The sequence below is a fragment of the Camellia sinensis genome, chromosome 7, assembly GCF_055761805.1.
Source record: "Camellia sinensis isolate YWXY chromosome 7, ASM5576180v1, whole genome shotgun sequence".
Taxonomy (NCBI): Eukaryota; Viridiplantae; Streptophyta; class Magnoliopsida; order Ericales; family Theaceae; genus Camellia; species Camellia sinensis.
In genome coordinates this window covers 75,237,584-75,262,379 of record NC_138967.1, presented here as the reverse complement: position 1 = coordinate 75,262,379, position 24,796 = coordinate 75,237,584, and the positions used below count along the sequence as shown (strand labels likewise).

The 24,796-nt window shown below is 34.4% G+C and overlaps 2 long non-coding RNA genes across 2 annotated transcripts; both read right to left on the bottom strand.

Annotated features, from left to right (window-relative positions):
* Positions 1-9,386: 9,386 nt before the first annotated feature.
* Positions 9,387-13,448, bottom strand: LOC145795165 (uncharacterized). Its single transcript, XR_014335510.1, has 2 exons — positions 11,171-13,448; positions 9,387-9,795 (listed from the first exon to the last, which is right to left on the bottom strand). It is a non-coding gene; the product is annotated as an uncharacterized LOC145795165 (long non-coding RNA).
* An 8,789-nt stretch (positions 13,449-22,237) lies between these two features.
* LOC114282520 (uncharacterized) lies at positions 22,238-24,346 on the bottom strand. The gene is made up of 2 exons (XR_003636270.2): positions 24,168-24,346; positions 22,238-22,496 (listed from the first exon to the last, which is right to left on the bottom strand). It is a non-coding gene; the product is annotated as an uncharacterized LOC114282520 (long non-coding RNA).
* Between the last annotated feature and the right edge of the window lie 450 nt (positions 24,347-24,796).

Below are 24,796 nucleotides of genomic sequence, written 5' to 3'. Positions count from 1 at the left end.
GTTCTGTGACTTATCAGGGAGAAGTACCCCCCCCAATAAGCCACAGAATATATGCTCGCGCATGCTGCTGTACTAACTCATCTGCAGCATCATCTGGAAAATCGCCCTGAAAATGCTCCGACAGCCACCTCACCCTCACTCTACTTGCCAGTAAGTCTGCAGGTGTAGGTGCTACTCCCAATAGCTCAGCACATAGTGCTATCCACTGCTCCGTCGTCAATGATGGGTCAAGTCCAGTAACTGCTCGCCCATCAATCCGTAGACCGTATAGGACAGATACGTCCTGCAATGTGACGGTGGCCTCACCGGTCGGGAAATGAAATGTATGAGTCTCTGTGCGCCATCTCTCGATGAGAGCAGTAATGAGTGGGTGGTCCAGTCTGATATGGCCTATACGATATACACCATAGAATCCCGCGCGTAGTAGACACTGCAAGACTCTATGGTCCAATGGACGATCCCACAGGCCGGAATCTCCCCGTCGGCATGCCACCACGGTGCGTGACTGGTCCTGCATAACAGAATGAGTATTTTAAATTATAGCATTATCAAGGAAATGAAAAACAAAATGCAGTGTATTTTCATTGTACGCGTAAAGTCCAACAAACGTTATTGCATACCGGGTCCTCCCATATACTGTCAGCCCGATGTGGATGACTCAAAAGGGGGACCTCATCAGGTAGATGTGCCATGAAGCCTGTACAGTTGAAAAACAAATACATTTTGAAAAACTGTATTGGTGAGCATGTAATTTAACTATATCAATTAAGCTGAAATTATTATGTACATGACGACTTGAAAAATAAATGTGGTCGATTATTTTAAAAGTATAAATTTGTGTGCCATTAACATGGAAGCAAATAACTAAAATCAAAATTTTGCATATTATGTGCCCATTAAATATGATAAGCAATTCAACATAACCTATCGTTATCTATGCTTCGGACTAATATAAAAATCTTTTACAAAGTCATTTTACGATATCAGTTACATAAGCTTAATAATGACCAATAACATGTGGATAGTTTTTGTATGTCAATATTTACAAACAAAATGGAATGATCATTTTTTTTTTCAAAACTTCATTATTGATTTTGGCATATTTGACATAACGTCATTATTGATTTTGACATATTTGACAAAATTCGTTACATTTATGGCATATTCGACAACTTCATTATTGATTTTGTAATTTTTGTTTTGCAATAAAGTAAAAAATTTGTAAATTACGTACATGTAAATTACGTACATGTAATTCACAAAATTCTGTAATAAACATTTTGAATGAAGTAGAGAATAAAAACTATGATAGTTGTAAATTTCGTCAAGCAAATAAAACAATTACAATATATAAAGAATTAAACAACAGAAATGATCTATTACAAATTAAATTTATTCTATTACATGTATGACCCCGTTTACAAATAATGAATTACAAAAGAAAAGAAAATGATCTATTACAAATAAAGAATTACAAAAAGATCTATTACAATATGTAAGTATTACATAGTCTTCATCGACCAAGTCGCGCCGGACATGTTCGCCTGTCATGACCTGTCTGCTGGCACTCACTGCAACGAGCGGTCAAACGCCTATCTGATATGTCCATCTCATTCGGAATACGAGACATAGATGCACGACCCCGTTTCACTTGTCGCAGACGCAGTACATTAGGCATTAAAGTCCACTGCGGATCAGCCCAATAATCTTGATGCGGTATTGGATTGAATTTAGTTTCCCAAACCCTCATGTATACAGGAAGCCTATATACTGGATCAACGTACTCGAATGGATTGTCACCGCATTCAGACATTACAGCGAGCATATGAGAACATGGATAGTGTCGTATCTCATATTTCCCACAACTGCACGTGGGTTGATTCATCCGCACAATTTGTGTATTGCGACCTCGTCCATGGAGAAAAGATGTTTGCACCTCAAACACGCGGCGTGGCCTATAAAAAAATTATAATAGAAACTAATGAAGTTCATGTTTTTAGGTGTAGTTAAATTGACAACATAATAACAATAATTTAATTTATATTACAAACTAACCTGTCATATGATATCAACTTGAAAGTATTTGCCCTTGCGATGCCATCCTCAATAGTTTTTTGCATCTGTCTAGGGTATTGGAACTCATTTCGTACATCTAGTTCAGCTTGGGCTCCCATCTCGTCAAAATATTTTACAAGCCGCCGAAATGTAAATTCTACCATAGCTGAGATAGGTAAGTTCCTTGCACCTTTCAAGACGCTATTGAAGCACTCTGCATCATTGCTAGTCAATACCCCCCAGCGATGTCCACCGTCATACGAAAGGTCCCACTCCTCAGGATTCATCTTGTAAACCCAAGTGATGGCTTCTTGGTCAATAGCTTGTATTTGTTGTAAGTAACCATTACACTTTCGTCGTTGATGAGCACTTCCTGCTTTCCATAGAAGTTGTTTCAGCTCCTTATTTCTGAACGTAGTGTTAAAGTTACTACAAACATGTCGAAGGCAGTGCCGATGATATCCAACAAATTGGAGCGAGGGATTCAACCAATGCCGCCTCACAGCAGCTAAAATACTCTCAGCTCGATCGGATATCAAAGTCACTCCCTGTCGGTCCATGACAATATGTTCCTTGATATTTGAAATGAAGAACGACCAAGACTCCAAACTCTCCTTGTCGACAACAGCAAATGCAAGCGGTAGTACTTTGCCATTGGCGGTGACAATCGTTGCTACAAGCAACACACCAGTGTATTTCCCGTATAAGAATGTACCATCTATGGTTATAACAGGCCTACAATGTCTGAATCCATCGATGACGGGTTTGAAAGACCAAAAAACAAAGTGGAAGACGGGCATAATGGTTGTATTTCCGGTATATCTATGCTTCCATTGCACGATGGTACCAGGATTAGATGTTTGTAATGCATACATGAATTTAGGCAACATCATATATGATTCATCCCAATCTCCGAATACCATTCGAATTGCCTTTGCCCTTGCACGCCACGCCTTCTTGTAATGTATAGTATAGTTCATGGATTTTTTTATGTCTTCGATGACATTCTTAATGGGCATATCAGGTTCGTTCTGCATACAACAATACCTATGAGTCAGATTATTTTGGTGTGAACACTTTAAAGACACAATTTTGGTGTGAACAGTTTAAATAAACAATGTGTATATAAATGTAAACATTTATTTTGTATACTCACCGCAACTTGTCCCAAAAGATGAGAAGCAATGTAACTGGAGCTAATATTTGTGTGGTCCCTGTTCGTTCGTGGGTATAAACAATGGTGAGGACCCCTATACTGCTTTATTTCAAAAAGCCCATGTCTCTTACTAAGAGATGCACGCAACCACCATCTACAGTCGTGCTTGCAAGCACACACCCAAACGTCTCGCTTGGAGGTTACGACTTTGTACTCTCGATTATTTGTTGCATGGTACAATTTCACAGCATGTACGAGTTGCTTCTTATCAACGAAAACCATCCCTTTGTCCAACTCTGGATTTTCAGCATTCCAGATTCGGTTACGGGGAACGACATCGCGGTTACTAATGTCAAAATCACCACCCATATGAATGTTTTCAAAGAAAGGGATTTCAGGTCTAGGTGGAATGGGGGCATTCTGAATATCAACGGGAGCGTCGACATCATCTTCTTCATCATCATCATCATCTGATCCGCCCAATAAATTTTCTTCATCACACATTTCATTCTCATCATTGTCTAGGGCGACATCAGGACCGTACATGTCACTGTCAGCAAACTGCACAAAATTAACCGTTTCAGCCATATTACCAGCAACTTCAACTGGAGTCGTATGATGGCTATAGGTGGGCACATCTTGGGTGTTATTGTGAAATTCAGTCTCGTATCCACCATGTGAACTTGATTCTCCACCATGGCCATGAAATGTCTGTTGTGTGTAGCCAGCTGCATAACATTCATTTGATTCATACATAGGAGACTGAAATGCTGTCGTGTCAACCCCATGTGTCAGCAATGTAGTGAACGGATACGATTCCATCTGTGTTACATTCGGAAGATTCTGTACAACCTTTTTCTGAATGTACACTTCCAAACAATTTGGTGGTTCGAAATTTCCACCGATACTTAAAACGGTGTTCAACGCCTCATCGTCATTTATCGGTAATATTTTGTATTTGCTGGTTGCTTGCCACTGGCGATAAGGATATCTACATTTGAAGATCAATCGGACTGTTTCCCCGTAACTTGCGACCTTGGACATAAACATCTCCTCCAAATTGCCAAGTGTGGTGCCAAGTTGCACCATATATATCCCTTTCGGCTCAGCATCATATGACACACCTTCATCGGGATCCCGAATTATGTTTCCCCCCCAGTAAAAGATAATTGGAACAGTTGCCATATACTTGCTTCAATGAAACAATAAATATTAAAATATCAACAATATACATATATCGAATTGTACTTGTAAAATAAACATTAAAATTTGCAGAAGCCACAAATAAAAGCAACCCTCTAATTTTTTATCAATTTATATTTTCCAGGGTTGAAGGAACTGTAGAGGTGAAACATTAATTCAATTTGTATTTTGTCAACTATATATTTGTGTCTCAACTTGATTATTACTGTTTATTTTCTCATTTTGTTCACTTATTTTTATTCGTATAACAGAACAGCTGAGATTTCATCTATACGTGGAGTTATATATTGTGTCTCATTTACTTCGTATGTGAAGACTCTTATCTTTTCAACGTGAATGTTCTTTGTTGTCATTGCTCTATTGTCTTCATCTAAAAAACACATAACAAGAAGTATACTTGTTGTCTTAATTCTTTCGAATTAGTGGCGAAAAATAAAATAGGTTGAGAGATATTTAGTAGAGGGTGACGCGATTGATTTGGACAATATAAAATACAGGGTGCAAACATTGAGAGAGATTTTTTTAACCTGGTGATGTAATTGTTCAGATTTATGGAAAATATAAGTTAATTTGATTTGCTCCAACTTGTGCCATTACGGACCTTAATGACAAAGTTATTTCCTATGTGAACTAGTAACCCTCGTCCATTTTGTAGAGGGCATAGAGGCTTTCTTATAAAATTAAAACAACAAACTGATTTTGGATCATTTTGGATTGTTCTGAAAAGTAAGAAAAAAATTAAATTTATTTACTCCTTTTTTTTCTTACACATACAAAAACAAAAAAATAATTACAGAGATAATTTATAATGGCCAAAAATTAGAGATAATTAAATTGAAGTTGGTGGTTAAATGTATGGACTACATTTTGGATAGTTATCCATGTGAATCTATCGGGCCATCCGTACCAATTATTTGGTATTACAAAACACATGCTTACCCATCAAAGTGCCAATTTTTTTTTTCCCTTCTTACGTACGAAATTGCTATGGACTATTAATTAAAATAATTTATTACTCTTTTCATGCATATATGTCTGCACACCTCTATGGACAGAATAATTATGATATTTGCTTCCGCCAACCCCTAATTTTGTAAATCTATTTAAGTGGCCTTCGGTAATCTTAGGATTACTGGCCGGTCATACCTATAGTAGCGGGTTTGGGTCGTGATAGAGTGGTATCAGAGCACGAGTTATACCGTACACATGAGTCCATATAAGCTACTAGATGTCCTAGAAAGAATTAGGGGCATTACATCAGCATGTGTTAGTGTATGTGAAATTATACGACATGTCTGAAACAATTAGACATGAAATGAAATTGAGCATTGTCAAAACTATAAACGAGCTATTTGCCTATGTTTATTAGTGCTCTATTTACCTATAGCAAATGGAGAGAACAAGAAGTGATGATGTGATTGAATCCTTTGATGCCAGAATGGAAAGAATGTTAGAAGCTTTAACCGAGTCCATGAGATAACAACAGAGACAACAAGATGAAACCTCAGACTTTTCGGGTTGACATTATCGGGTTGACTCAGAAATTTAACATTATCGGGTTGACTCAGAAATTTAACAAGATGAAACCTCTGACTTTTCTAGGTGTTATTGAGCCACTGAAAGTTGAAACCTGGATACTAGAAACTGAAAAATTATTTGAAGTGTTTCCATGTTGGATCATTTTGGATCGTTCTGAAAAGTAAGAAAAAAATTAAATTTATTTACTCCTTTTTTTTCTTACACATACAAAAACAAAAAAATAATTACAGAAATAATTTATAATGGCAAAAAATTACAGATAATTAAATTGAAGTTGGTGGTTAAATGTATGGACTACATTTTGGATAGTTATCCATGTGAATCTATCGGGCCATCCGTACCAATTATTTGGTATTACAAAACACATGCTTACCCATCAAAGTGCCAATTTTTTTTCCCCTTCTTATGTACGAAATTGCTATGGACTATTAATTAAAATAATTTATTACTCTTTTCATGCATATATTGTAACTACTCTAAATTTATTACAAAGTAGATTTTCCTTTTCAATGGTAGTGGACAATCACAAAGTGAAAAAGACGATAAGTCAGTTCGTTCAATACCCATTTCAAAAACTTTCTCAAATTTTCTTCAGTTTTCTCATAAAATTTTAATTTGTACTAGAATACTATTATATGTATTACAAATTCAGCTCATTAAATGTTTTAATCATATTTTGGCTGCTTGACCCCAAATATAGTGAAATAAACCAAACAAAATTAAACCAAATTTTTTTTTTAAAATCAAATACAGTCAAATTTAAATATTTTCAGAAACCAATAAAAATATTTCTTTTCAATAAAATAGAGTCAAAATTAAATATTTTGATAAACCAATAAAAATATTTCTTTTTAATAAAATAGAGTCAAAATTAAATATTTTGAGAAACCAATAAAAATATTTCTTTTTAATCAAATAGAGTCAAAATTAAATATTTCAGAGAACATGATCTTTTATTTGAGAGAACATGATCTTTTCATGGAGAGAAAATTAAATATCTTTTTAATCAAATACATTCAAAATTAAATATTTTTTTGTTTAATAATTATATTTTGTAGAAATTAGACATTAACAATTTCTGAACCATAATTTGATTAAAAAAATGTAGACATTCTGATTCACAAGCATAATTTCAAAATTCCAATTTCTGATTTCAAATTTCAACATATAGACATTTCATAATTCCAATTCAACAATTCTCAATTACATGAATTTCGTAATATGACATTAACAATTACGAATTAAATGAATTACAATTTTTACTATTTTTATTCTTAATTAAACAAAATTACTTTTAAAACCATAATTTGAAACCCTAATTTCCATTTAATTCCTTTTAACAAGCAAAAAAAAAAAAAAAAAAAACTCACAAGCATCATTTCAAAATTCCATTTTCTGATTTCAAATTTCAAATCAACAATTCTCAAATACATGAATTTCATAATATGACATTACAAATTATCAATTATATGAATTTCGGATTTTTTAATCGCAATTCTTAATTAAAAAAAATTACTTTTAAAACCCTAATTTCCTTTTAATTCCTCTTCACAAGCAAAAAAAAAACAATTTCCAATTCAACAAATGTACGTTGGTTTATTCAATATTCAAAATATAGACATTTTCATTCACAAGCATAATTTCAAAATTCTAATTCCTGATTTCAAATTTAAAAATATAAACATTTCGTCATTTCAATTCTCAATTCTCAATTCTCAATTCTCAATTCTCAATTATATGAATTTCATAATATCACATTAACAATTATCAATTATATGAATTGATGATTTACGAATTTCATCATTCCAAATTTCAATTCTCAATTCTCAATTCTCATATTTATGATTTATTTAACAAATTCAAAAAATTAAAAAAATTCCAAACCCGATTTATGATTCAAAAGCATAAAAATTCAAATGCATTACAACACTTAATAATGTGAACCCTAAAATGACATCCTAATTTGAACATTCCTAATAATGTGAACAATCTAATATCGAACCCTAATTTCATCACCACAACCACACGGACAAAGCATAAACATTCATAACCATATTCAATTTCATAACCACAATGATAAAAACCCTAACATTGACAGAAAAATACATTTAATAATTCCAAAAAATTCAAAAACTAACCCTGATTCCAAAAAATTCAAATACATTTAAAAACCCTAACATTGACAGAAAAACCCTAACCCGTATGCCAAAAAATTCCAAACCCTAATTTCATAACCACAATGATAAAAACCCTAACACATTTAATAATTCACAAGTAAAACCCTAACATTGACAGAAAAATACAACACATTTACAAACACAAAAACTAAATACATAAAATTAGGGTTAATGTCATACCACGGAGAGAGAGAGAGAGAGAGCAGAGACAGAGAGCGAGAGCGAGTTGAGATGGAGGAGCGAGAGCAGAGAGAGAGAGAGCGAGCGAGAGCAGAGAGCAGAGAGCAGAGAGCGAAAAACCTAAGTCTGAAAATCTGAAAAACGTATGCAAATGAGGGGGGGTTCGTTCGTATATATGAGGACTTTGAAAACGCTGATGTAAAAAGCGTTTTCATTTAAATGAAATCGCTATTAGAAATAGCGTTTTTTTGGCAACAAAATTTGAACTGAAATCGCTATTAGAGATAGCGTTTTTTCTGGGAAATTTTTTTTGTTAAAATCGCTATTAGAAATAGCGTTTTTGGGCAATTTTGTAAAAAGCGCTGTTAGGAAAAGCGTTTTTATCCGAGAAAAACAAACACTAGAAGCGCTATTTGTAATAGCGACTTCTTAATCAAAGTCGCTATTTGTAATAGCGATTTTCCTGTTCATCTACTTTTGCGCTCCTAACAGTAAAAGCGCGAATAGTAATGGCGCTTTAACTTAGTTTTGGAATTCCGTCAGAAGTTGGCCTAGTTTTGGAAATACAATGGAAAAATGGCTTATATTGGGAAAAGCCTCCTAATTGATGTTTTGGAAATAAAATAAAATTTCAAATGAAATTTAGGTGCCACATTAAATGATATTTTGTATGTGATTTAAATATATCCAATCGCCTTATTTAAAAAATGAACGTTTCGAATCACGAATATCAGTTTCAAAATGAACGCACCAAGTCGAAATCCTCTCTCAAATTAAATTGCCAACTCAAGAAAATTCAAATCCAAATAAATATTTACTACTTACCGATGAAAGAAAAATAAAACATATATAATATAAATGTGGTCATTATTTGAAGTCACCCCTTAAAAAAAAAAAAAACATTCATACATGAATGTTTGTTGATTCTTGAATTTGAACAACCTCCAGTAACCTACGCTTTTTTTAGCATATATTTATCTTTATTACTCTCTTAATACAAAGGTAATAAATTCATTTGATTTTTTCAACATATAATGTATGATAGAAAGACAGGAAACCATATAGACATCAAAAGCAATTATAAAACAACAGAGAACATATATTAAAAAGTTTCATTGCTTAATCATATTTAATTTAATATGATCTACCTTGCCCACTTTATTGTCAACTAATACAAATTTACTTCCATTTCGAATTTTTAAAAAAATAATAAAAAAAAAAGAATGAAAGAAAGAAAAAAGAAAATTACTAAAACAATGAAAATTAAAATAAAGATAGAAGATTAGGAAGAAAATGAGAGAAAATCAAATTACATATCCTCGTCTTTGAACAAGCTATTCCTCTTCCAACTCTGACCCTTCTGAATTTCATCTCCATTCTGTTCGAGCTTTGATTCTTCCGAGAATACCATTATGTAGCCTTCTTATTTAACCTGGTATTTCCGAGTCTAAAAATCTTGCATAATTTGTCACCTATTTAATTCCCCTGCATGATTTTAAGAGACCACTACATTTACTTATATATATGGAGTATAGATAGATAGATATTTTTGCCATGTTCAGTTTTGCCTTAATTTGTGAACTAAACCGTAATTAACAAATTTTAATTTTTTAGAAGAAAAAATTAGTGAAACATCCCTCTCCAACTTTGCGTAATAGGAGAGATCCAAGATGTTTTTTTTTATTAGCTAAGGTCCCTCAACATTTTCACAGAGAAAATTCAACTCAGAGAAATTTTGCCCAACTCAAAAAATTTCAACCCACTAAGAGAAATTTCGACCCTGACTCAGAAAAATTTCGAAATTTCTCTAGTATGATCACAGAGAAATTCTGAAATTTCTCTGTAAGAATTGAAATTTCTCTGAGTTTGGCAAAGTTTCTCTGAGTTGAATCTTCTCTGTAGAAATGTTGAGGGGCCTTAACTATTATGAAAATATTATATTTCATTTATCTTATAAAATCTTATTGTTAGGGACCTTAAAAAAAATCTCCCTTTTTAGAACGAAAACCAAATTGTAATTAATAAATTTTAATTTTTAAAAATTGAAACCAAATCAACAAAACATTTTTTTTTTTTTTTTTTGGATGGACAAAAGACAACTTTATTGATTACTTCGATGAAGAACAAAGATACAATCAATAAAGAAGAGGGGAAGCAAAGAGCAACAAAGCTCTTGAACAAAACCTACCAAGTTGGTAAGGAACTAACCAGCCAACAGAAAACAAATAAGAAAAAACATAGAAAAGAAAGCATCAACAACAACTAACTGTAAGCAGCCACCAACAGTAAACAACCCCTAATTTGCCTCCAATTATAAGCAATATCATCAACAGAGTAGGGAAAATCCTTGATTGATGCTTTGAGCCAAAGAGTTGTTTTGGTTTTGATAAGCTCACACAGGTAGGTTGGGCTTCAAAGAAAACACATTCATTCATAAGTTTCCAAAAAGACCAAAGAACAACAAAGGGAAAAACTCTCCAAATTTTCTTGTCAAGGCTGTTAAATTTCCTACCCATTCATCAATTGTATAGGCTTTTCACGGAATCTAGAATGCACCATTTTAACCGCCAACTATGCAACACAAATGACCAAATAAACCAGGAGAATGAGCAATGTAGCAGGACATGAGCAGCAAATTCATACACAAATTTACAAAAGGAGCAAAGAATGGAGACACTACTATCTAAGATGTCAATTCTCTGCAAAAATTCAACTGATTTGATTATGTTTTTCCAGGACAACCAACCAAAGAAATGAACTTTGGGGGGTAAGGCATTACTTCAAACAAACTTATTGATTTTGAGCTGAGGGCCAAGAAAAGAGTTACAAAAAGAATAAAGTACAAACACTGAGAAATCACCTGAACTTGTAGCTGCACCAGACCAAACTTGATTGTCCATACTCTCTTAGGTTAGAGGATGAGCATAGAATAAGGTAGCAGCCAACCTAATATCTTCAGCCAATTCCCAAGTAACACTCCTCTCTAGGGAATATTCCAAACACCTGTGCTGGTTTTTCAAGCATAAAAGAGATGTAATAAACCATCCTTATCAATAGAGAGATTGAAAAGAGAAGGAAACTCAGTTTTGAGACAAATGTTCCCGTACCACTTGTCATGCCAAAATATGATTCTATTCCTCACCTTGATTTGACAGTTACCCAAATATAAGTTAAATATGTTCCCACTATGTTCCCCAATGATGACAATGTCATTCCACACTCTAGAATGCTTATAAGTGGACCTTATTGGAGAATGCCAACAACTTTCCTCAATCTTATATTTGCTGCAAATCACTCTCCTCCATAGTTCATTGATTTGATTTCCAAATTTCCACCACTATTTGAGAAGCAAACATGCATTAACAACCTTGATCCTTCTAATGCCTAGAACTCCTTGATCAACTCTTTTTGTTACCTCCACACATTTTACTAGATGGACTTTTCTTTTTAGGTCATTGCCACTCCACAAAAAACACAATCTTCTCAAACTCTCTTGCCACTACTTTAAGCATCTTGAATAAAGAAAGGTAATATACAGGTAAGTTGGATAGAGTAGACTTTATCAAGGTTAATCTACTTGCAAATGATAGCAATTTTCTTTTCCAGCCCGATAGTCTTAATATGAGTTTGTCAAGCATAGGCATCCAGGTTGATTTTCTACCTGGGTTAGCTTTAAGAGGCAGCCCCAAAAATTTCAAAGGGAGGCTATGTACCTTACTATTCAATAGTTTTGCAAGAGAATACAGTAACTCATCATTCACACCAACACCATACACTACACTTTTGTAGTAGTTGATTCTAAGCCTAAAGAGAACTTCAAAACACCTAAAGATTCTGTTGACAAATACCAACTAGTCCCAATCTGCTTCATAGAAGAGTACTGAGTCATCAGCAAACTAGAGATTAGATATGAGAACCTCATTGGCCCCAACTTTCACTCATTTAAGGATGCCAAGATTAAGCGCTCTATTCAAAAAAAATGTTGAGCCCTTCAGCCACTCTATTGAACAAGAATGGTGATAATGGGTTACCTTGCCCAAGACTTCTTTGAGGTGAAAGCACATTAGTTGGTGATCTATTCACAAGTATTGACATTCTAACTGTGGCCACACAAGCTTTCATCCAAGAGACCCATTTAGCCCCAAACCCAAAACAAGACATCATAGAGAATAAAAATTCCCAGTTTATAGAATCAAAGGCTTTCTCAAAATCCAATTTGATAATCAGACCTTGTTTCTTGGTCTTCTTCCATCCACCAACCACTTTATTAGCAATAAACACCTCATCTAGTATGTTTCTCCCTCTTATAAAAGCTATCTGGGTTTCACCAATTAATAAGGGCAGTACTAACTTCAATCTGTGTGATAGGACCTTTGCCAAAAAATTTTAAAGAGAACCCACAAGACTAATGGATCCATGGTTAGAGGCCAATAAGGTTATCCATCTTAGGGATGAGTGTAATGAAAGAGCTGTTGATAACAGATATAAGTCTGCTGTAAGTGTGAAAGTCATTAAAAAATTGCATGATCTCCTGCTTCATGATCTTTTAAAACTTCTGATAGCACAACAGGTGGAACCTATCAGGACCCGGTGCTTTGTTGTTATTACACTCTTTAATGGTTGTCAATACATTTGCTTCAGAGAAAGCTACTACAAGGTGATGAATTATGGCTTGCTTCAATTTATTTGAACTTCCCTTCCAAGACTGGCTTTTTAGCCCAGCTTTCAGTAAATTGACTCTTAAAATGTAAGAAAACCACATGTTTGACCCTACGAGATTCCTCATGAGTCATTCTATTAACTGTAATGGAATTGATCATGTTTCTACTCTGTCTTGAGCTAGCAAAAACATGAAAAAATCTAGTGTTTTTGTCTCCATTAAGAGACCAATTTAATCTAGATTTTTTATGCCATAACCACTCCACCATTCTATATACCTTCCACGCTTCACCTCTTGTCTCTTTTCTTCTTTACTTTTTGAAACCAAGCAAGACTCTATCCTCTACAATAATGTCTAATGCATTCAATTCTTCTTCTGTAGCCTTGAGTTTAGATGAGACATTTCCAAACACATCAATATTTCATTTCTTCAGTTCCAGCTTGATGTACTTCAATTTTTGTTGTAGTATAAACCCAGCCCAACCATCAAAAGTAGTATTCTTCCAGAGATTAACAAAAAGATGGAAAAAATTAGGATGCAAGGTCTAGGCATTGATGACCTTGAAAGGCCTGGGGCCCTAATATCTCTCATTCTCCATCAATAACAAAGGACAATTGTTAGATAGTAGTCTAGGCAGCCCCTAAAGCTTCATTTTGAAGTTAATCAACTATTTAGGACTGAGTATGACTCTACTTCATTTCTCTTCTTCCTGTGCATTACACCAAGTGTATTTTCTTCCAAAAAGAGATAAATCATTAACCTCACATTTGTTAGTGAATTCATTAAGATATTTCATCTCCATGTCCCTTTTGGAGCAACCTACCATCTCCTCCATGTGCCTAATTTCATTAAATTCTCCTTCCAAACACCAAGAAAGAAACCTTGAGCTTTAATTGACTGTTCCAAAAATTGGATCTACTACCAGCATTATTGGGTGCATAAATGTTAAGCATTACACAATCAAATGAGTTGTATAATGTACCTGATAGTAAAATGAACCTCCTGTTGCAGCAGCCACCAAATAATTGGAAAACATCTAGATCCCAAATGCATAAGAGCTCCCTGCAGTTCCTTCGGGATCCACAGACATATACTCTAGATTCCTGCTCCCCCAAAGTCCTCTAGCAACATTATCAGAAATTGATTTATTTGTGTCTTGAAAAAATGAAACATCAATATGCCTATCTCTTAGGAGCTTTTTGATTATGCCCTTCTTCTCAGGCTTTCCAATTCCCCTAATATTCCAAGAGAGTAGCTTCAGAGAAAAACAAATGACACACTCTGAAACTCCCAACTAAGACTTTTACTACTTTGCCTTTCCCTCCTTGCTAATTCTCTCATTGTCCTTAAGCTCAAGATCAACAATCTTGTCTAGACCTACCTCATCTTTCCCTTTAAAGTTTATTCCAAGAATTTTCCCCAATTGTATTGTGGCTTTAGCTTCATTAAGGAGATATTTGTTCCTACCCGAATAACTCTCAAATAGATCTGAGAGTGCAATGGCAGCTACATCTGGCCTGAATATGACAGTCTTGGAGATATGCTTGCCGGTTGATGAAGCTTTACGGCCATAGAGTCTAGCAAAACTGGTGAAGCCCTCCATCTGAGCCTTCTTTTTCCCTTTTTTCTTCTCCTTCCGATTGGGTTTTAGGATGATGGCAACTAGTTTAACTTAGCCATGATCATTTAGGCTCATAATACCCTTACCATTTGAACTAGCATCCTCATGTGGCCCAATAGAATTTCTGGGCACAAGGACAATAACCTAATGTTACTAGGCCTGCTAGTAGGTGAATAGGCCAAATCCACCTCAAGATTGATACCAGGCCCAAATCCATCTCCAGATCCACTTAAATTTCTGATGAACTCAAGTGTAAACATTTGTTCAACACACCTTTGGATGTTATCATTACTATTTGGGCAGTGTTTTGACTCCTCCATCAATGCTTCATTCATGCATGCAGCCTCATCTCTGTTGAATCCCCCTTTACCTTTGTCTCTTCAACTTCTGTATCAACATCCTCTCTCATACAACCGTAAATGGGCCTCTTACTTTGTGCCATCTCATTGGAACAAGCCAACACAGCACCAGACATGTCACAGCCAGTTGCCACCTCATTATATTTTCCATGATCCCTGCAACACTCCTCTGAAATATTTTCTTCCACCTCTCTACAACAGACATCATTGGAGCTGCAATCTTCCTTACCATTATACTTCTTTCTACTGCAATCTACTGTAAGATCGAGATGGTCTTCATACACTAGTATTGGGTATAATTTATGTGACACCCCAATTGTTTAATTAATTTAATTAAAAATAAATAATTAAATATAAAATAAAATAAAATATGTAAAAATAACAATGTGATTAATATATTATTTGGGGCCAAATTAAAATAACCTTGAAATTATTAAAAATCTTTGGGGTCAGAATAGAATTAAGGGAAAGGTAAATAAGGGTGGCACTTTTAGTTTAGTACACTTAAGGGTGCAACTCGGGCGGGCTCAACCCAAGCAACCCGAGCCCAGCCCGAGTTTTTTTAGGGCTTGGACAACTATATCTTGCAATCTGGACAGGCTTGGGCAAAATTTTGATGCCCGAATTGCAATTCGGGCCGGGCTTGGGCAGAACCAATGGCCAACCCGAGCAACCCGAACCCGAATTGAATTTAATATATTATATAAATTATATAATATATAATATATATAAATTAAGTAAAAGAGTTAGTCTTAATTTTTATTTTTTATTTTTTTTTTTGGTTAGTCTTCTATTAAGTAAAAGAGTTAGTCTTAATTTTTATTTATTATTTTTTTTTTGTTAGTCTTCTACCATTAGATTAGCATCTTTTATGTCTACCCTTAGATCTACCTACAGGTTTCTGGACTCGGGCAATTCGGGTAATTCGGGCAATTCGGGCAATTCGGGCTAACCCGAGCTCAAAATACAAAGCTCGGGCCGGGCTTGGGCAGCAATGCTCGGGTTCATGGTCGGGCTTGGGCGGGCTTGGACACTGCCAAATACAATTCGGGTCGGGCTTGGGCAGACCCCCAACCCGACCGAACCCGCCCGAGTTGCACCCCTAAGTACACTTGTGCACAACGGTGACATATCAAACTTAGGCCACCTGTAGGAAATTTAATGCTTTGATGATGATTCACCTTGGTAAAGAGTGAATCATCTCCTTGGAGCCCAAGTATAAAAGGGAGGGATCGGGCAATAACTAGGAGTAACAAAAATAAAAAAATAAAAAAAAAAGAAGAAGAAGAAGAAATAAGTAAGGATCAATATTAAGGTGAGTTATATTATGTCTAGAGTAGTCATAAATTGTTTTGTTATTTTTATGAATTATCTTATGCAAATCATGTTTTTATTAATTTTATAAGCCATATTTGTTTAAAATTAAATCCATAGATATATTTGTTTAAATTTTGAAATTTATGACAATGAGTTATAAACGTTTATTTTTATAAATACCACCACAGAGGTCCCATGTATTGGGAGACTTAAATAACCATTGGCCATCTGAATTGCCACTTTAGTGACCCTCTGACAGTCCGATACCTAGAGGAACTTAAATAACCATTGGCCCTCTGATTTGTCACATTGTGACCCTTTGTCTGTCATGAATCCATTGACCCTCTGTTCTGTTTGTTCTGTCCCGTGGTTATGATTATTTTACATATATGATTTTTGTATTATGTATCTATTATTTAAAATAATTTATTCGAACCAAAAGCCTAAATAATTATCCATGGTGATTTGTATACCCTTACGCTCTTAGTATAATATTTCTCACCCTACCATGTGCTTATAGCCGTTAAAACCCCTTTCAGGTAAAGAAACTTAAAGAAGAATGGTTTTACCCCACTAATCAGGACCCAGATTTGAGATGAACACCATATTTCTTTTTCTTTTTTTTTTCTTTTTTTGTATTTACTTGTAATTATTATCTAACTTATGTTATAATAATTCTCATGTACACTTCAAATATTTATCTATATCTTTTATTTTGTTTTGCTGTAAAATTAATCTTGAAAATTTTAGAAATTAGCTCATTGTGAATCCAGCCCTAGGCACTGGGGTGGGTCATGACAATTTACCTTTAGGGTATGTTTGATTAGACAGACTGGATAAAGGGGGATTAGAATCCATCGGACTTGAATCTTGGGACTGTGAATCCCCCGAACTATTTGGTTGGATTGGATTGTATCCCGTGCTTGTTTTCTCAGGGGATTAGAAGTCTAGAAAAGACTATTTTTAATGAATCTAATGTTTGGTTGGACGGACTGGATAGGATAAATGAGCAAAAGACTATTTTACCCTTTCAATTGTTTACTAAATAATAGTAATATTAAACATATCTTTAATATTTTAATTATTTTTAGCTAGATTAAATAAAAATTTATTTTATTTTATGTTTTTACAAAATTAAATAAATTTATTTTTTAAAAATTAAATAAATAAAATATCAATAAAAATATATGTTATTTTTTAATTAAAATTTTAAATAAATTTATTTTTAAAAATAATAATAATTAAATAATGAAATTAAATAAAACATCTATTAAAATTTGAATAATGAAATTAAATAAAATATCTAACAAAATTTTAAAATAAAACATCATTAAAATATCTATAAAAAATTGTTTTAAAAAATTAAATAAATAAAACATCAATAAAAAGTTAAATAAAATTATTTTACTTTCAAATTGAGACATTTAAATTTTATTGAATTTTACTAAATATAATACATAATTAAATAGTAAAGGGTCAAAATGGTCATTTCACCACCTAATTCTAACAGTAAATAGTCCCATGGAAATAATCCCACCCCCCCAGGATACAATTGTCCCTCATATGAGGGATACGAAGTCCGGCCGAACTCCATGTCCGGCAAACTAAAAAAAAAAAAATCAAACACCGGATTATCCACTTCCAATAAATTACAATCCAAATAGTAAATAGTCTCCCCTTCTCCCCTCCCTCCCTTAATCCCCCAATCAAACACACCCTTACACTCCAAGTTTATAGTCTTCTTAATAATCTCCATACATGATGTAACCGCTCTAGTTCTGGTATGGGAGAAGAATAATGGTTGACTAATATCACATTCCAGATTAATAACAGACCCCCACAAGCTACCAATAGTGTTGAATGTGTTCCTATTCCAGAGATTTAAGGATGTGCCATAACATCTTAACCACACACATCTCTCCTACTCAATATGAAAATCCTGGTTTTCATTCCATCAAATTGACTCCAATCTTTAAACCATTCTTTTACCTTGCATATATTTGATTTCAACTCTTTTTGCGATTTGAAGGTCAACACTACATCACGACCTCCCCCATTTCTGACCATCACCTGATCCGACCATTTCCTCTTCAAAGCTTTTTTAATGTCTTGAGTGGAATATTCAGAATTGAGTCGGATTATTGCACTTCCATAAGGCCATCCATGACCATCTTCATTGACTCTTATGGTCATGCTTGCTTTCCAAGCTACTGTGGTTGTGTCTCTTTTCAGTACCTCCACGAAGGTTCTCTGACCGACAAATGGTACTTTACCCCTACTTCCACTTACTTCAAAAGATCTTCTGGTATTCTGGGGTCTTCTCTTGCTATACTCCTATCTATTGCTCTTGCCATAAGTAGCATTTTTTACTTCTAGCACCATGCCATCCCCCAATGACCATTTGCTTTTTGAATTGCAACTTCTACTGCTATATGATAGTCAAATCTCATGAAACCAAATATTGAGTTTGTCACTTTTCTTCTTTTAAAAGGATGAAAACATCCTTTACAATCCCAAACTTTATGAAAAGTTTAAATAGGGATTTAGCATTCATTGCTTTTGGTAGATTATCCACAAATACAGTAAACCATAACTTGCATCCTTTCCTCGAGCTTCACCTTCCCTCATCTACTTGACGACTAGAATCTAACCTCCATTTCACCTTGCTCCATCTCAAAAGCCCTAAATGATAGTTTGTGCTTGCTTGCATTCACATGTGAGAGAGAGAGAGAGAGAGAAAAAAAGAGAGAACTTTTTTTTTTTTTCTTCTTAAGAATCAATACCAAATCAACAAAACTTGCAAACTCTTCTTACTAACTTACGTGTCATTTTCAAGTTTACTTGATTTTTTTTTATCCTTAATTCGTGAACTAAACCGTAATTATCGAGTTTTAATTTTTTTAAAATCGTAACCAAATCGTAATTAATAAATTTTAAATTTTAAAAATCAAAACCAAACTCACAAAACTTACTAACTCTTCCTACTAACCCATGTGTTGTGTATTAATTTAATAATATATGATTGATACGACAAACCAACATGAGTGAGATTTATTAAATTAATATTATAATGACATGTAGAATGTTAAACAAAATGCGACATAACTTATTGAGCATGTATTGTTGGACTTTATTAAATAATTAATTGTCTAATTTAATGTAATTGTCTTGATATTTATAAATATTTACTATTTTCTAGAAAAAGAAAAATAGAACGTATACATATATGATATAAATGTGGTCATTATTTGAAGCCAAAAAAAATATAATGAATGTTTGTTGATTCTTGAATTTGAACCATTGAATACCTTTGATAACCTAGGCTTTTTTGAGCATACATTTATTTTCATTACTCCCTTAATACAAAAATAAAAAATTCATATGATTTTCAACATATAATATACAATAGAAAGACTGGAAGCCGAATATAAGAAACACATCAAAAGCAATTACAAAAACAACAGAGACCACATATTAAAATGTTCCATTGCTTAATCGTATTTAATTTAATATGATCTACCTTACCTACTTTAATATCAACTAATTCAAATTTCCTTCCATCTCAAATTTCAAATTAAAAAAAAAAGAAAAAAAAAGAAAGAAAATCACTCTAAAACAATGAAATTTAAAATAAAGATAGAAGATTAAGAAGGAAATGATAGAAAATCGAATTACATATCCTCATCTTCGTCTTTAAAAATTTGGGAAAAGATGAGTATGAGAGAGAGTGACTTGTGACCACCCAAAGGTAATGGAGGTTGGATTCCGGTTGTGAAGCAGAGGCGAGGAGGGGGAGCTCGGGGCAAAGAAGTAAAGCAGGGCCTCTACACAGTATTTGTGGACAATCTTCAAAGTTTAATGGATGCTAAATCACTGTTCAAGCTCTTCACCAAGTTTGGCATAGTGAAAGACGTCTTTATCCCCTTCAAAAAAAAGAAGAGTGTCCAACTCAAGATTTGGTTTTGTGAGATTCGACTGTCCTATAGCAACAGATATTGCTATTTAGAAAGAAAATGGTCTTTTAGTGGATGATAAGGTTCTCGAAGTCAACATTGCTTCTTATGATAGGAGTAACAAGGATGTGCAAAGCAGGAGGTGGGTCCAAAACTACAGAGGTGCATTTGAAACAACCACGAGCAGGAGTCAAGTACCATTTGTTGGTCACAGATCGTTCGCAGTAGTACTAAAAGGGGGCAAAATCACTGGGAAAGCAAGTACGACCATCAAAGTAAATGAAGATGGCCATAGTTGGCTCTTTGACAGTGTCATAATCAGACTTAATATGGATTACTCCACTAACAGCATCAAAGAGGCCCTGAAGGAGAATGGGATAACACAAGTTGTGGTAAAAAACAGGGGAGGTCGCGATGTAGTCGTGATTTTTAAATCCCAAGCGAAGTTGCAATCAAACATCCACAATATTAAGGAATGGTTTAAAGATTGGAGTCAGTATGTATTGGAATGGCAGCCAGGACTCCAAATCCAGCAGGAGAGATTTGTGTGGCTAAGGTGTTATGGCATACCGCTCAACCTTTGGAATAGGAACACACAAAACAACATTGGAAGCTTGTGGGGGCAGTTCTTAACTTGGAGGGTGATATCAGTCAACCTAAGTCCTTCTCATACTCCAGAATCAAAGTGGTTACATCTTGCATGGAGTTCATCTCCTCAACAATAAATCTGGAGTACAAGGGCAAACTCCACCCTATACTTGTGTATGAGGACCATCTTGACAACCCAGTAGAGTCTTTTAGCAGCTCACACATTGAGCATGATGATCGCAACTCCAATGTAGGCTTTTACAGGGTAGGGGCAATTAATTTTCCAAAGAAGTGTTGCATGGAGAAGGTTGATGATGATATGGTGGCACAGAGGAATGATCACTCTGGTGATAGGAGGCTCACACAGTGCAACAGTGGTGAGAAAGTGGAAACAGTGGTTGAGGAGACCTAGTGTGATAAGCAGCTTAGCAATACCACTGTTGTAATAGGTGTGAAAGACGTTCGTGCGGCAGTTGCTTATTCCAATGAGGTAACACACAGGAAAGGACTCAATCAGTGCTACAATGGAGAGGATGGTTGACACAGTGATTGAGAAGACTTTGTGTGATGAGAGGCTCAGCCATGCTAGTGCAGTAGGAGTGAAAGAAGCAATGATGGAGGAGCTAGCACCCTACCCAAAAAGCTATGTTGACCCCCTGAGGAGTGCTGAGGAAGTTTTATCAACTGGCTTTATCAGAAGTCTTAGTGGACCAAAAGAAGATCTTGGGCCTGGCATTATTCTTGAGGTGGACTTAGCCCAATCACATGGTAAGCATTTACTTCAAGGCCCTATTTTTAAACCAGCTATACTACCTGTTACCAGACCTAGCAGTAGTAAAGCATTGTCCTCAGGCCCACATAAAAATGTTAGTCCATCTGGATTGGGGATTCTGGGGCTTCAGGATCCAAGCCATGATAGACCACCTACTTTCACTCAGATCTGTCTGAGAGAGACTCAAGTTCAAATAGCTTTCTCCTTAAAGAAGCTAAAGCAACCATTAACTTGGGGGAGAAACTTGGAATTAATTTTAAGGATAAAGAAGTTGTTGTGCTAGACAAGATTACTGACCTAGAGCTGAAGGATAAAGAGAGAATCAACAAAGAGGGCTAGACAAAGCTGTGATAGTAGTGGCTGGGGGCCTTACAGTGTATCAATTGGTCTCCATGAAGCTACTTTCTTAGAATGTTAGAGGAATTGATAAGCCTGAAAAGAGGGGCAGAATCAAACGTCTTTTAAGAGATAGGAACATTGATGTTGCATTCCTTTAAGAAACTAAAAAAGTAGTGGTTTCAGATTTTGCAGCTCGTGTGTTACGACCCAAACCCGCCCCTATGGGTTTAAAGTCATGACTGACCAGTAATCCTAGATTACCTTCGGCCTCAAAGACAAAATTTCAAAATATTTAATACCATATCAAGGCCTAAGGCGGAAGCAAAACAAAAATAAAAATGTCCATTGAGCTTGTACCTACATGATATAATAATAAATTATAAACATATACAAATCTTTTATATCTCACACACATATACGTTTAAGACTCAGCAAAGTACCAAACTTTGACAAAGCTAACGGGGCTGATTTTCTTGGCTGTACACGAGCCTAACTTGCTCCATTCCGAAAGCTCTTCAAAAGGTTGACACGGGTAGACTCCAAGGCTTTCTCTATCCTTGTTACTTAGTTTGCTCACCTATATATACATATAAATAGTAAGCTAAAACCCAGCGAGTAATAATAGAATAAAGAGGTTAAATGAATGAAGTTCAATAACATAGGTCAATCAAATATCAATAATCATCTCTCATTAATCAATAAATTTCATCATCGATATCTTTCAATATTAATTTGAGTGGCACATCCATGAAACAATAATATTCTAATATCTATGGACCACGGAGGGTCAAGCCAATGGACCACGAAGGGTCAAACCAATGGACCACGGAGGGTCAAACCAATGGACCATGAAGGGTCAAACATTAGAGATCTCTGTGTTTCAATCAATCCAATAGCTATGGTATTGTCGCCCCTAGGCAAGAGTCTATGCTCAAGGGATGCCACATTACAGTTTCAAAAGTAAACTTCATTCATTCATAGAAAATAACATTTTAATAAACCAATCGATCGGTTGCATATTGATTTCAAGAACAATAACAATTTCAAAAATAAATTACTTGAACATATCTTTATAAAGTTACTATTCACAGTGGGTTAAGTCGATATAAGGCCTTGGACGTCCACCTAAACAAATCACATAACAAAAACGCAATAGAAGCACCATTCAATATTTATTTCATTTTAATTCAACTCTCTTTATGCGTTTCTAGCTCATTCCATGACTATGTGAGTCCAATTGGTGCCTAAGAATACTTAGAATGTCATGAGGATGCAATTATACATTTAAAAGAGTTAGTCAAAAATTACTAAAAATAGGGTTCTCGCTCGAGCGACCAAAGGTGCGCTCGAGCGGTCTGCAAAGCTTTGTAAAAATACTGGTTGGCCTTAATGTTTGCTCGAGCGGTGACTTTACCACTCGAGCGGCGACTTTACCACTCGAGCGGCCAACAAATTTTCTGTGCTTTCAAAGCCAACAAAATAATTTCCAAACACATTTTCAAAACTTAAACTCTTGCATGAACCAATTTAAACATGTAATTTTATTAATAAAGATGAACCCATAACTAAAATCTCTTTGATCATTAAGATTAAAATCAATAATTTCATGAGTATAATAAGTCCATCATTCTTCTTTCTTTGTTTTATAAAACATAAATTAAAGCTATAAAGCCCTTTCAAAAATATTTACATGTAAGAAATTCAAATCAAAATCAAAATCAAACTAATTTTTGATTCTCAAATATAAATTATAATTTATTTCCAAATTTGTCCAAATTTAGATTTGATTTATTTTCTCCATATCAAACCCAATTTCAAACCCACAAATTTTAAAACATGAATTAAACTTTCAAAACTCTTGAAAAATTCATAATGCATGTACAATTGAAACTCAATTTCATGTGAAAACAACTAACTTCAAACCCAAAGTGATTAATTTCTAAGTTAATTTCCATAAATTTGAACCTAACTCCATTGCATGGATCAAATCTTCAAATAAATCTTGTTGTATGTAATCTATGGGACTCAATTCAAGAATAATTCTTAAAATTAAACTCAAACTTAACAAATCTTAAGAATCATAACTCATATTCTTCAACCTAACTTGATTTTACATGCAAAACCCAAATTTTATCAATTTATATAATTGATCTTCAAATCTTTATTTTTAATCCTCTCAAAATCCACTTTGAATCAATTTTTGTCTAGATTAATTAAACAATACTAGAAAAATGATGAAATTTCTTACCTTATGATGAATTTTCCATAATCTTTAGCTTGGATTTTGATATCCCATAAAACCCTCTTCTTTTCTTCTTCTTCATTTGGTTGAACTCTCTCTCTCTCTCTCTCTCTCACAGTCTCTCTCTTTCTCTCAGTCTCTTAGTTCTCTCTTTTCTCTTTTCTATGTGTTTGAATCTAATTTCCAGCACGTGTCACACACACACACAACTTCTCTTGAGGCATCCACACTACACACATGCACAGATCCAAGCTGCCAGCACAACAACAATATACACATATCTAATTTCACTGCACACCCACACACACTCACAATTCTAGATTCATCCTTAATTTGATTTATGATTAAGATTAGCTTAATTAAATAACACGTAGTCTTTATAAATTTTAATTAACACGTAATTAAATTAATTACTACTAATCATAAATTCCACATGATTTAATTAGTCTAATTTGACTTCCATTAAAGCCCAATTAAGTATAATTAAACTATTAACTGAATCAGATTTTCAATCAGTTTCCCAAAAAGACCCCAAATGTTAAATTAAATTCATTTCCATCATTAATCTTGGTTTCCCAAGCCATTAAGGTCTTCAATTCCAAATCAAACTCAAAATCTCCGTCAATAAATTATAT